Source organism: Cynoglossus semilaevis, chromosome 12 (assembly GCF_000523025.1).
Source record: "Cynoglossus semilaevis isolate Cse_v1.0 chromosome 12, Cse_v1.0, whole genome shotgun sequence".
Taxonomy (NCBI): Eukaryota; Metazoa; Chordata; class Actinopteri; order Pleuronectiformes; family Cynoglossidae; genus Cynoglossus; species Cynoglossus semilaevis.
Genome location: NC_024318.1, coordinates 6,611,615 through 6,624,779, shown reverse-complemented (window position 1 = coordinate 6,624,779; position 13,165 = coordinate 6,611,615). Strand labels below are relative to the sequence as shown.

The 13,165-nt window shown below is 44.2% G+C and overlaps 1 protein-coding gene across 9 annotated transcripts in view; it reads left to right on the top strand.

The window, feature by feature from the left end:
- The window catches only part of zmiz1a (zinc finger, MIZ-type containing 1a), a 109,742-nt gene that overhangs the window by 32,168 nt on the left and 64,409 nt on the right, over positions 1 to 13,165 (top strand). For all 9 annotated transcript variants that reach the window (XR_003051381.1, XM_025061134.1, XM_025061132.1 and 6 more), the window contains exon 2: positions 1,535 to 1,666. The gene's annotated coding sequence lies outside the window, so the exon portion shown is untranslated. The remainder of the gene's footprint in view (positions 1 to 1,534; positions 1,667 to 13,165) is intronic.

Here is a 13,165-nt window from a genome sequence, read left to right as displayed (position 1 = left end):
TCAATCCATTTACCCCATCTGTTTAAACCATCCCTGCTTTGGTGTCCAAATATCAACAGCACATGTAAGTTACAGTCTTTATTTAGGAGGAGAACCGATTCATGTCGGTGCGGTTCCCTCGGTGACACTGACACCACCAGATTTCTGTAGTAAAGTTCTTTGTTGGCGGCGAGTTCACTGATCAGTTCTTTGTCTCCTTAACTTTTAGAAGAAACTGAGCGAGCTGCTGTACAGGATTGAGACCGACCAGTGTAGCAGTGTGATTTGTCATAGTGTTAGAAACTGTGAAGAAGGTATTTAAGATTAGGATAAAAAAATTAAATTAAAAAAATTGCTTGATTTTCTGTTTTATAAAGATATAAAAGATATTCATCTTTTACAGCTTTATACTTTTCAGGGTTGAAGTGATATAACAGTTAAAGGGTGACTTAGAGATTCAAATATTCACACTCATACTTGTACCTATGTTGAATTTAGGGTAAAAAAACACTAAACTCCAAACTGTATGAACTGTGGTATGAAACCAGATCTGGTAAAAACCCAGACACACACGGGAAGAACATGGAAACTCCATCCTGGAGGATCTGGGACTGTACCAGTGCTGACTGTTCTGGAACAACTTGGTTCTCGCAAACATAAATAATTTAGTTGTTTCTTAAGTAAAGAGTAGGATTGGTTTAAAGGTCTGAAAACCAAACTGTCCATATAAAATCAGAATAAAGTTGTTGTTTAACAATTAGCTTTTTCCGTGACAGACCAAATAATATTTAGTAAAGAACCTGTAGAACTTTTCTTTGATCTGTATAACCTGTCTCGTCTTAAAGGGCCGGTAGGCTTTGTGGAAAATCACCTACTGGTATCATTGTCATATCCTGATTGGCCAGAAGGGAATCTGCTCAACACAGTTTGACCTCAGTGTTGTTTTTCTTGAAGTTTGAACTTTTCACAGCTCTTATGGGAGATCTGCTGTGACGGTACTCTAGTCATTTTGTGACCAGATTGAATTTTAAAATTTTCAACATCAACTGCCGACACGTCAGTGACTACAGACAGAACGACAGTGGGTTTCTGGGCTAATCCTGAAAGTCTGTGTGTGTATTTCCAAGGCCTGGGCCTGTGTGGGGAGCAGTGAAGCAGTGAGCAGAGACTAAGAGAAGTGTATTAAGGCAGTGAATCTCCAGTTCTGTGTGTAATGGAGTCAGGACGAGGGCTGAACGAGCGTCAGGCTGCTGATAACCTTTAGGAAGGACATTGTTCCTGTGCAGCAGAGGGGGGCGTCAGGCGGGGGTGTGTACTGGACGACTGCAGCGTGTGATGGGTGGTGCGGTCGTTCATGGGTTCATTGGTTCTCTGTAGGAGTTAAGAGGTAGAATAAATTGGGCGACACTCCTGGTTTCCTGTGTACATTTTTCAACAGGACAATGTGTTTCTCCCTGATTCATTTGTCCTCCACCTGAAACAGGTTCTTCCTGGCATTCCATTAAGAGAAATTTAACAACCCTCTCTCCCCCTCTTCTGTCTGCCCTCTCCACAGCCAACAGAGAGAGAGCCAGGGAGGAACCGTGCATGAGGAATACATGAAGGGTGGGCTGGGGAAGGGGGTGGCCACACCACAGCACCACCACCACCACCGCCACCACCACCACCGAGGTCAAAGTTCAAGCAGGTAAACATCATTTCCTTCTAAAGCCGGGCTTAGTGATTCCACACACTTGTTGGTTAAGTCCTGGAGACACAGATCAGACTTGGCACGCAAAGGTGAAATTAGGGAGTACTGCGGCTGGTTTTGATTGGACCTGGGAAGCGAGGAGTCTGCAGCTGCTGTTTATGAGGAGCTGTGCAAGGATCCTGTTTGGCTCAGTGTGAAAAAAGAAAAAAGCCAATTCCTAATGAGAACCCTGTGGCCAGAGTCAATACTTGGAAAAAAGAACACGATGATGCTATGATTCAAGGATCCTTTGTTTCCAAAATAGAGAATTTCATTTTACATACAAAGAGATCGGAGCAGTGCTGGACCTGGTTGTCATGTCAGCTTGTTGTTCTGGCTCTGTGGGGTCGTAACAGGCGTACACTCTTCAAAGATTTGAATAATAAAGTGGACGTTGGTCGACACTGTCGGAACAAGTGTGGAAACTTTGAAGAGGTTGTTTTTATTTGCATGGCTTTTGGGAATTTAATAAGGTTTATTGTTTTTAAAGCTGGACTACAGAGGTTCAAACGTCTCCTCTGCCTCTCCAGCTCCAGTCTGTGCTACAGGCATTAGGAAGGAGGGAGAAAAGTAATAAAGTAATGGTTAATCTGCTTTGGAGAAAAGTAATAAAGTAATGGTTAATATGCTTTGGTCAAATCTGTGATGTGTGTGAGTGTGCGTGTGTGCGTGCGTGTGTGCTCAGAACAGCATTGCTTGGGGAACATCTGCCTCGCACACACACACCCACATGCTTACGAGTGCACAGACAGACAGACACAGATACTGTACATGCATGCAGCGCTCACAGGGATCAGCCAAAGTGATTAGTGCACGGACGTCAGAGCACAGAAAGCGACAGGTTTAACACACGCACACGCGCAGATCCTCCCGTGTCGGGCCATCGGCGCGATGACAAGTGCTGTAGAGAGAAACCAGGGATGAGACAAAACACAAGCGCTGACAAAACAAAGGTAGATGATGTTCTGTTTTTGTTTTTTGTTTTACTTCTGCTGTCACATTATTTGCTTTTGGTCTGGAATCTAAAGACACAGAGCAGAACGGTGCATTCAAGGAAGTAGGATTTGGTCGTGTGCCAATAATAACGACGTCTAGAGTCTCAGTGTGTCTACAGTAGAAATGCTGTACTAGCTCCATGGAATGTGTGGAAAAACCATTAGGGTCTGCACAGAACCCTTCCTCCCAACAGACGCCTCGTCATCGTCGGCAGCGTGGTCTCAGTTCAGGATTCCTGATGAGTGAAATGTAGCCCTGAGTCATGCCAGTCACTGTGCATATTTAATATCGAGGAATATAAATACACACACAGGAAACGTGCAAGAGGGATGGGTGTGATTAGAAAGAAACAATGACACATCATTGACACAAGTGGTTTTGATTGTGCTGGAGTAAAATCTTAAAATAACACAAAGCTGCAAAGACACTGTTTTTGTTTTGTTTTTTCACTATATTGGCAGAAACTGTGAAGTTTAATTTAGTGATCGAATTTATTTTCTAATAATTTAAAAAAGTTCTATTTTGTTAATATTCTTTCAATAATGTATTGAGTTCATATTAGAGCTGTCAAAATGAACACACCAACCAAGAATTAATTTGTGAAATAATCAGATTGAATTTTTAATGCATGGCAGAACAACAAGACGATTGGTCTTCCTGTTCTTTTGTTTTGGTTTATTTATCTCAGAAAGTCCTGGTTACTCATGATTAATCGTGATTAGTTGTGATTAATCAGAATAACATTTTGAATTGTTTGACAGCCCTGCTATTTGTGCTTCTTTTCCATTAGCATACAGAAAAACAGGTTATTGTCATATTCAGGAATGTTGATTTACTTCATTTTCTGTGTTTAAACCACAGCTAACCTGTGAATAACCCGATTAAAAAATGTTAATCATTTGATAGTCCTAGCTCACGTACATGTTTTCTCTGTTAAAAGGTTTTCTTTTTAACAGGATGATTTTAGTCGTATTCATTTTCACCAGTCAAGACTGAACAGTCCATTGAGATTTAATGTGTTGTTTGATATTTGGACTAGAGAAATAAAATTCAATTCACAGTTTGAAGCAGAGTTTGAGGAGAGGCGATGTTAGCCTGTGTCTGTTTTTGTCCGTGGTGTATTAATATATAACCGGCCAAAACAGAGTGTAGCTTTTTGAGCCTTTATCCCCATCAGTGTGTGTGTTTGCTTTAAACATTTATGAGTCAGAACCAACTGGACTGAAGCTGCTGCTCCTCGTGTCCACTGTCTCACCAGAGTCCAGGAAGAATCACCTGGAAGAATGTGACTCCACACCAACCTTGTTTGTTTGTGAGCCTCGTCACAGTCTATGCCCTGCACTTTGTCTGCAGGCTTTGAAGCTGCAGCCCACCTGGAGTCGCTGTTATATTTATACCTCTTAAAAATCTGGGCTGGCACATGTTTTTTTTTCTTGAGTTAGTGTGGAAAAGTTTTCTTCCATATTGTTGTCTCTTCACTTCTCCCTAAGAAATAAATACATTACCTTTCACAAAGTGTAATTTGGATTCGTTAACGACTGATTAATTACCATCACATTAGCCACTGGTTCCTTTGCCTCCGTTCTTCCATATTATCTTAGCACTATTTTAAAACTCAATTTTACCAGAGGAACATGTGATGATTGTTATTCTCCAAAGGTGCTGCAACCCCAGGGTGCCGCCACCCAGGCATCTCACGATTGCAGATTGTGTATTTTTAGTCCATATTTATTCTGGTTATTATCTTACAGCCTGACTTTTTTTTTTCTTCCTTCCACCTAATTTTGCCTTTTTGAGGATGGTGCACGGCAGGAGTCCCATCGTAAATAAACAGATGTATAAAAAGGTGAGAGTGGGAGGTGGAGAGAACACTCTCTTCTCTTCCTCACCGGTCAAGTGACAGAGCAGAAAACATGTGGGGTGAAAGAAAAACTGCTTCCAGAAACATCTTAGTTCTGACTCTGGGCCACCGGTTTTGCTGTGAGTTTCAAATATTGGCAGTGTTTAAGTTGATGTCATGGGATTGTACGTATCCCATAAAAAAAAGACTTTTGTCACGTTCTGACTAAGAATTTAGCAGCTACTAAATAAAAGAATGTTCTGGAGCTGTTTGTGTCAAAATGCAAGGAGATGCAGTTTTCTGCGTTGTTTTCGTTTTCCAAAAATACAACGGCCACACAGGACATTTGTTTCTCTGCACAATGACAGCGTCACACAGAGACACGGGGTCAGTGGAACCTTTACAGAGGTTGTGACTCTTCATTGTTCTTGTGACAGTGGTTGTTTTTTTTTTCATGGAACTTAAAGGACTGTGGAGGGAAAACAGAGGGTACAGAAAGGACAGACTGAAATATTTAATATGTCCCCTGTCTATTTTAGTAGCCAGTCTCTGAAGGCATAAAAAAAGACAGACGTTCGGGGCCACGACAATCTGGACTAGTGAACTAGTGAATACATTGGATTTGTTTTTAGTTTTTTTTGTGAGGTTTTCGCCTAATTTCCCCCCACACACCCGGCTCCCTCCTTTGTCCAAAGACATGCAGATTAGTGTTGGTTTAATTCGAGGCTCATTATTGGCCTTGGATGCACATGTGAGCATGAGTGATTGTGCCCTGTCACGGTGCACCTGAATCCTGTTGGGTTTGAGCTCCTGCTCGCTGTCTGACTCCATACAGTGGTAAAGGAATCAGACGGATGGACGGATGTTTACAATCCATGTTTTTATCACATTACTAGAGTTGCTGTCATTGGAGTGAGCAGGAATCTCAGCTTGTTTCCACCTGAGGAAATACCGTTTTAAGAAAAACAAACATTGCAGCCTTTAATCTCGAATGTATTTGACTTCAAATCTATTCCAGCGTTGATGAAATCAGAGATGACATCACTCCAGTTGAGCGGCATCTTTGTGCGCCAGTCGGTCTGTGATGTTATCCATCACTGGATCTCTCTGTCTGGCATCGTCAATTACCCAGAGGAAAAAGACATTAGAGGCCTGAATGGGACACGGAGCCGTGGCAGGCCTGACATGGCTGTGTTATATGATTACACAACCTGTTTGCTGTCCGCCTGTCAAGTGTCTCCCGGCTCCTGATGAATGGCTCCAATATGCCCTGCATCACAACGCCACGGCGCGCGCTCTCATTAATGGCTCCTCATAATGCCCGGGACGCAAACGCTGATGTGGCGGCAGGATTCACAGCAGTGTGGAGGAAGGCGGAGAGCAGCGGGTGACGTTGCTGCACGAGAGTGCGTTTGTGTGTCGCCATTCCAGGCAGTAAACAGGAGACGCACGCAATTGTCATTTGAATAAATTCACACGTGCGCTGTCACAGGACGCCGGCATCACTGTCACACGTCGCTCTCGAAGAAACAAAAGCACGGCCGGGGAAAAGAACGAGAGCGGAATGCGTAGTGATGTGATGCGAGGAAGTTTTATTTTTAAAGGTGCCACACATATGTTCCTCAATAGGAACCGCACTCATCCATCTGCGGCCTATTTGCATAGATTATCAGAAATCTGGAGTGCACGCCAGCGTGCGGTAACAGAACAATAGAGACGCTTGTAAGAAAGGGGGATTGATTCTGTCATCTGTTTGATGGCATCATCAGCTTAGCTGATTGCTCTTTCTTTTAGTGAATTAGTGAGACATGCCACCCAAGATCCTCCGAACACAGCTACAATAAACAGATTGGATTCTGGAAAAAAAGAACGGCTTTAAGAGTTTCCAAATGTTCCCCAGAACGAGAACGATGCTGTGCGTGCACCACAGGCTGCTGACTGAAAAAGGAACAAACATCGGAGACATTGATTTAAAAACTCGAGCTGTAGTTAAAGGCAGTACCACGGAACGTATTTCAGGGTTCTAACAGACAAATGTATAGAAGACAAAATTTTAAAAAAGAAGCTTCAAACGACCGTGGTTGCCTGACAACCGCGCGGACGAGAAGACGATTGTGTGTAAATCTGGTTCAACTTCAGGTCCACGGTACCACCTCCCTGTGGAACATGTTGATACAAGAACAGACGCCAGAGCGAAAGTTAGTTCCTGGTGTTTTAAACTGTGACTTTTCATGAATCTGTGGTAGTAGTAGATGATGTAACCAACATCTGGTTGGTGGTACGAAACCCAGAACCACCTGGTGACAGGTGCCAGTAATACCCAGAACCACCTGGTGACAGGTGCCAGAAACACCGCTGCGCAACAATAGCCGTGTTGCTAATCAGAGTTCTGACTTGTTGATGATTGTTGTGTGATGATTTAGAACGTTCTAAAGAACTCTCTCTCTCCCCCTACAGTATCAGTGAGGTATTGAAATGGTACTGTACATGAAGGTATACCTATTTATAAAGACCAGTGTGTAAACATTAGCCACTTCACTGACAGGCCCCTGTAATTCTTCACTATCTGACAGATCGCTGCTTTGCAGATCGTGCCTCAGCGTCGTCTGCTCGTAAATTCTGCATTGTTGCACATTAAAGTTTTTTTTTTTTTTTTGTTTTCATTAGAAAGCGTGCCAGCTTTTTTCACGCTCAGTCAATGCCACAGGAAGAAAAAAAAAATAGATAACACTGAACAATGCCACACCTGCAGCGTGTTCATCAGAGAGTGGAGAGAAACACAAGCGGCGAAGAGAATCGACAAATGTGTGTCTGTCTGTGCGCTGCGTTGTTGGATCTGCACGTTTCCAACAGCTTCAGTTTTCGGGGGTTTTGAAAAGCAACACCTGCAGATGTGTCTTGTAAACTGCAGGCCACAGCTTCTCCATCATTCAGGGGGGACCGCTAAAACACAGCAGTTAAGAAGACAAACTGGATGAGCCAAGACTGTGTGTGTGTGCGTGTGTGTGCATGTGTGTGTGTGTGTGACATTTCTGCAGGGAAGAGCACAGCCGTCTGCCAATCACAGCAGTGCACCCCCATATTCACGTCTGTCTGTGCGTGGAGGTCAGAGGTGACGCTGACAACCTGTCGACACACAGCATACACACAGCACACACACACACACGGGCGTGCGGAGAGCTCGGTGTGAGCGCCGTGGTTTCTTTAGCTGCTGCCGATCTGCGAGTCCTTCCAGCTCCAGATACCAGAGCTGGAGTTCTTCTCCGCTCTGCTGCCCGTCCCTCCTAATTGAGAACGGCTGTGGCTGAGGAACAGAGAGCTAAACAGACAAGAGGGAGAGAAAAACATTCTTGTCTGAGAGCGAGAGAGAGAGAGAGAGAGAGAGAGAGAGAAAGCCAGAACAAAAGACTGAGCAAAGAGCAGAGATCCAGACCTGGCCAACGCCAGTTCTCAGCGGTGATGTCAGTGTGTGTGTGTGTGTGTGTGTGTGTGTGCGCGCGCTCAACAGTTGGTCTCATGAAAGCTTAACCTCCTTCCTGCCCTCCTCGGGGGCTACCTCCTCATTTCTGGCCATGAGCCAAACGGAGCCAGAAACAATGTCCTGGATGTAGGTGTAGGATTTCAAAGTGCTGCAAGACGGCGGCAAGAAAGGCAGAAACAAGGAACAAGGCAGAGAGATGAGGAAGAACTGCATATAAGGATATTAAATCAGAGGGCTGGAGACGGGAGGCTGACGGTCTGTCATAGCAGATATTTCTGTCTGTTTAGTGCTGCCTTACTGGCTGCCAGGGACACTCCTCATGTCATCACTGGGTGCCTGCTGTCACTGGCTAAAAAGGAGAGAGGGAGTCAAGTGTGTGTCGGTGTGTGTAGGGGGCGAGGGGGGGCTAAGGATTAGGATTAGGCATATTTTTGTAATGGTTAAGGTTATGGTCAGGGACTGAGGGGTGAATTATGGGTGTGTGTAGGGGGTGGGGGGCAGGAGGGGCTAAGGATTAAGATTAGGCATATTTTTGTAATGGTTAAGGTTATGGTCAGGGACTGAGGGGTGAATTATGTTTATGTGAAGTGATCATAACACCAAACCCTGTGTGTGTGTGTGTGTGTGTGTGTGTGTGTGTGTGTGTGAGACACCAGCACCTGTCCTCAACACTCACCCTCTCTGTCACTACGTCTTAAATCTGCAGCTCTCAGTCACCTGTTTGGTCAAATGTACAGCGTTCTGCCAGTGCATACCCTAGTGGTGGGTTGTAATAAATTCAAATGACATTTACGATGTCAACGATTAGAGCGAGCATCATTCAGCCCATGCATTAAAATGAGTTAAAAAACAAAACAAAAAAAAAATCCAGATTATTTTCACAAATTTATTAACGTGGTTCACGTAAATATGGCGTTTAAACAGATTTAAAAAAATATATCATTCAGCCCATGCATTAAAATGAGTAAAAAAACAAACAAAAACAAATCCAGATTATTTTCACCAATGTATTGTTCACATGGTTCACGTGGTCATTTCGTCAGTCCCTCTTTAAACTAAGAAACACCTAAAGTAATATGGCATTTAAACAGATTAAAAATGTGTTTTAAATTTCACATATATAATACACATTCATAATTTGAACTATGCATTCTATCAAGTACACATTAGTATTAGTGAGTTTTATTAAACAAACCATATACATGTTCAACTTTGGTGGGCCACTAAAAATGCAGTGATGGGCTGGATCTGGCCCACGGGCCTTGGGTTTGCCAAATGTGATTTAGACCAATGTACTTCAACAAATGAGCTCCTGATAGCTCATCTCCGAGCTTTGTTGTTCTTCAGTCTGCCAGTTGTCTGTGTTTACTTTCATTTGTCGTAGGAATGTACCGACAGGTGACGGAGATGATGTCGGAGATAATTAATTGATAATCGTGCTGTTGGTGGTTGTTCACGTTCTGTGGCTCCATTTCACCTTTCCTAGCCTGCAGAGTAAATTGTTTCACGATCTTGCGAGTGCCATTTATAATTGAGCGAAAGTAGCGTCAGTCAGACCCACGGTGTCACGCAGCACTGACAGATTACAGGCGACTGGTTAAACTTTCAGCTAATCTGGTAGGACGTGGGACAGCAGCCACTTGGTGTGGGAGGGAAATTTACATGAACTATTAAATAAAAATAGCGCAGTGTTTTAATCTTCCAGGGTCAACTGTAAATGTGTGTGGGCTGCACAGCAGGACGTCTCAGAGCTGAGAACGGAGCTGATTGGCTGCTCGGCTCGAATTCAAGTTAAAATGGAAAGAAATAAAAAGTCAGAAAACAAATGTGACAAAACTGTCAGATATTGGAGCGATGTGTCGGAACATTCTTGGTCCGGTGAGTAGATCGTAATCAGTGGCGTGTCTGCCTGTCGTCAAGAAGCTGATGAAGATCCAGCTCTTCAGAGAGTACCTCCTGTCCTAGTACTTTCCTGTAGTACCCTACACCCTGCCCTCCTCTGTCTCCTTCAACCCTTTCCTCCACTCACCTCTAGGAGCCCTCCTTTCCTCACTACCAGTCGCGTTTCTAGAGTTCTTATCCTCCTCTTGTAAGACTTGTTGGATAAAATCATCTGCGAAATACATAAAATAACATGTAAATGTTGACGCAGAGGGACTTTATGTAATAAAGGGAAGCATATATATGCTGAGGGTTCAATTATATATATATAATTCTATATGTCTATATATACTTTTTGTGCAGGCACAAAGGCATTAATCAGAAGCAGTAGATTTTGGATTCAGTACGATCCCAGATCAAACTTCTTTTTTTTTTTATAGTCAGGTCTTACAGTTTACACAATCCAAAATATTCAGACAACGTTCAGTTGTTTTGTTTAAATGGTAATTTTACTGTTATGCGATAAAAAAAACAACTCTTTTTTTTAAGGCTGAAAAAACTTCAGGCCTTTTTTTTTTGGATGAAATGAAGTCAGAGTTGGTGTGAAACACATGGGTGACACAAGATTCTATATTTGCGTTGCAGTGAACAATGGGTCGCTCTTTGAAAAACATCCTGTGCTTTTTTTTTCATTGTTTTTTCCATTGTCATTGGTTTCAGTTTTTGTATTTTTGGTTTCTGTTGGTAACCGTTAAGATGCGTAGGTAGGGAATGATATATATATATATATTGAGCATTTTCCAAACATATTCAGGTAGGGAATACACAAAGGTGAATGACGGGGTACCTCAGGGATGACTGACAGACAGACAGTGATGTGATATATGAGATCATGTAGATCAGATGGTCATTTAAGTCCTACTCTATTTTAACCCTATTATGTTGAAGCTCCTTTGAACTAGCCTACAGTACTGTGTAGGTTATTTGGATTTGGATGAGCTCAGGGAACAGGGACATGCCAATCTCCTCACATTCCCACACTGGAAAACCCCTGATTTGTGCAGCGGTACGAGCCGTCACAGTGACGTTGCCTATAATTTTGTGGCAGCAGCAACAACATTACTTCAGCTTCAGATCCTGTTCTGTCAGTTTCGGCTTCCTCTGACTTTTCCTGTGCTCTTCAGCCCGTCAACCACACGCTGCTGTAGATGTTCTTCAGGTTAACGTCCGTCCCTGCAACAAGCACGGCCGCTGGGTTTGAAGTGAATGCGGGCACTGGCTGCCGCAGCGCCCGTCTCTTTCCATGGCGTCTCTGTGCGCGGAGCTGCAGGGACTTGCCAGTATTTTCATTCCCTCTGGAGGCATTTCCGTGCGCTAACAAAGCCTGGCCTGCACGATGAAACGGAGAGGAAGCAGCTTTTGTAAAGAGAAAAGCCATTTTTCCCCCTCCTCTCTCTCTCTCTCTCTCTCTCTCTTCCTCTCTCTCTCTGTGTGTTCGTGTGTGTGTGTGTGTCCAGGGTTACACTTTGGTACATGCAAATTTACTTTTAAGCTTGCACTTCAGGTTGCTCCAGGCTCTTGTTTGCTGATGCAGCCTATGTGGGCTGTGAACAAGCCAGTCCTGTCTCCCATTCACAAAACAAAGTTCCCTCCTGTTCTCCTCTAATTAACTGGCATAATACTTAGCTTGTTGGATTGGTTAGGGTTTTTTTTTATAGTGCTTGTTAACCACTGGCCTTTCACGGCTTTCACTTCCTCAGTGGCCATTACCGAGGGGAAATTTGCACTTAAACACAGGTCAGAATCCTCTAGAGTGCACTGCACTGAATTGTACCAATGAGTAGAAAATTCTCCTCTTTTTACACTTCAGTCGAACCAATCACAGGACACGCAGTCCTTTTCCTTTATATATAAAAACGTTACAGCTTTCAATCACTGTGGTTGTATTACTGGGATTTTTGTCGCCGCTGCTGCTGCCGAATATTTCTCTAATTCTTCGTTTGGCTTCTAGAAATAACTTCTGGTTCCATCGGCGAAGAGCTGAGGTCGAGGCTCACACGAAATGAGGTGTTTTTCTCTTCTTGCTTTCTCATTTAAGGTCATGACATGGCCACCAAAAAAAAAAAAAAAAAAGATGCTTTTTTTTTCCTGAATGGGAGCAAAAACAGATTAACACCAGAAAACCAGGCTGAGGTTTCTCTCTGGTGTTATGGACAGAGTCCTGCGGGCTGACGGTCAGGACTCGGTGACACACGCTCAGGCCGTTTAAACAGGGATTTGGCCTCTGGAGAAAATAACCTTGATAATTACTGGGTGCATATGGCCCTGCCCACAGTGAGAAGGAAGGAGAAGCGGGGGAAGATGAGAGTCGACTGAGGAGGAGGAAGAATGGGGGGGAGAGGGAGAGAGAGAGAGAGAGAGAGAGCCACATCCGCTGGTGCATTCCTCCTTGCTGTGTCATACTGGTGCAGAGTTTCCCCTCTCACTTTGCATGTAGAGTTCCCTCAGACTGCTGGTGCTAAAGGGCTAATGATGACCTGGACTTTAGATAACAAAACAGTTTGACAGGTTTTCTTTTTCTTTTGCAAAATCTGACCCGTGCACAGTCAAATTACCTGAAGAAATTGAGCAGAACATGCCGCCGGGAGACACGACTGTTGATGCACGCATGGATTTGTACTCTCCTCACCCTAATCCCTCTCTGCCCTCATCACGTGGCTTCTCTGCTCTGGCTGAATTGGCGTCATTAGAGCAGCTGGGGCTGAATGTCTGTGGTTGGCCCGTGGCCCGTCTGCTCGCCTGTCATTCAGCTGGTTAAAGAGCCCTTGTTGAACTCCTGCACTGTGTCTGTCTACTACAGGGCCATTCATGCCTGTTACGGCTGAAAACAGCCAAGTCCTGTCACGGGTGCCAGCCCAGCTCGCCCAAACCAGTTTACCGCTAGACGTGACAGAGTCACCCCCCCCCCCCCACCACCCCCCCCCCCACCACAACCCCCCCAACAACAACCCCCACGACTACAACCACAACAATTCCCACGACTACAACCACAACTCCCACAACTACAACTCCCACAACTACAACCACAACTATAACTCCCACGACCACAACTCCCACAACAACAACTCCCACGACTACAACCACAACTCCCACCACCACAACTACAACTCCCACAACAACAACTCCCACCACAACTCCCACTACCACAACTACAACTCCCATGACTACAACCACAACTCCCCCTACCACAACAAACACC